The following is an 835-nucleotide window of genomic DNA, read 5'->3' as shown; positions in this document are numbered from 1 at the left end:
TCGGAAAAAAAAGCAAAAACAGTAAAAGAAAAACAACCCAAAAAGTCCCAAAAGCTCAATGAATTTTTATTTGATTTCAATAAGGGAAGTCTGCTGTATATCAAATTTTGTTTTTGTTTTATTTGTGTTTTTTTTGCGGTGTGAACTGATTTTGCGATTTTAATTTAAAATAAAGTCGTGAATTCAAGTCGTTGGTGAAATGTTAGCAATGACGCTGCTGCATTGGAAGTTCTGACTCCGGGGGACTCGAATCGCGAATTCAAAACGTTTGCAAAATATTGAATGGGACAAATGTGGGGACAAATGTGGGGACAAAATGGCTCCCCCCCAAAAGAAAGAAACAACAATAACAACAAGAAAAACAGAACACAAACGAAACAAAACAAACAAACAAAAAAACCCAAAAAAAAACAACAGCTATAAAAAATAACCGATGTCTAGTACAGAAGTGTATTTTATTTGTCCAATTCTGCTTTAGTAATGATATACCCACTTCGTCCACCATAGGTCTGAGAGCAGAAGCAGCCTGACGTGTGATTGAACTAAACGTGTAGACGGCGGTTGGGATGTTTACAGCAGTTGCAGTCAATAATAATTTGTAGTGCCTTGCGAAGTGTGTTCGCTATCGTGGCCACGATTGCCCCAATGCTGACAGTGACACCTTCCTGAAGGTTTGAGGATGCCGGGTGGGCAAGGTGCTTTTATAAAGATTCCCGGGTATTTTCTCTTTCTACCCTCCCGTCCACCTCCCCCCTTTTTTCTGTCTGTCTGTCTGTCTGTCTGTCTGTCTGTCTGTCTGTCTGTCTGTCTGTTTCTCTCTCTCTCTCGCGCTCTC

The sequence above is a fragment of the Aplysia californica genome, unplaced genomic scaffold (genome assembly GCF_000002075.1).
Source record: "Aplysia californica isolate F4 #8 unplaced genomic scaffold, AplCal3.0 scaffold00217, whole genome shotgun sequence".
NCBI classification, from domain to species: Eukaryota; Metazoa; Mollusca; class Gastropoda; order Aplysiida; family Aplysiidae; genus Aplysia; species Aplysia californica.
This window is presented reverse-complemented; position numbering follows the sequence as displayed.